We start from the raw sequence: 604 nt of genomic DNA on the forward strand, positions 1-604 counted from the left end.
TATTGTAAAAATGAGGGTATTTTAAGGAAATATCAAAAATACAGAGGTACTAGCTTGATATCACTCATATTGCTCTTTAGTCATTTTAAATATGAGCACTTCCAACTTCTGTGAGGGTACAGTTCCTACATTTTAAATAATTCAGGTAGGGGTGAACTGAATTCTCACTTTTAGTTATTTTTCCTCCTGTCAGCAGTGCCCACTTTTCACCAGGTGAGGGCAGTAAAGAGACATCTATGTGTTTCCATTCCCGCAGGGACTTTGCTCAGAAGTCAGGAAGATCAGGATTCTTTCCTGTACGTGCCAAAACCTAGCTACTTCATCTTAAACTATGAGAAGCTAAGCACTTCCGAAAACCCTTGAGGTTCATTCAAGAAGTTCAAGTTTGGTTCCTGACATGGGGTGGACAGTTTGGGGGATGAGACTAAGAAGAGCTAAGGGTAGGATCCAGGACTTTCTGTTACCCTAAAAGAATCTGGGAACTGGGGTGAGAAGGAAAAAAAGCAGAGTACCCAAAGATGAAAGTCAGAGGTCATGACTTGCTCTGACACTGACTTTTCCTGTGGGTTGGAGAAAAGAGGCAGAAGCTAATCATTCTGAATTT

This window comes from Talpa europaea, assembly GCF_964194135.1.
Source record: "Talpa europaea genome assembly, chromosome: 14".
Lineage (NCBI taxonomy): Eukaryota > Metazoa > Chordata > Mammalia > Eulipotyphla > Talpidae > Talpa > Talpa europaea.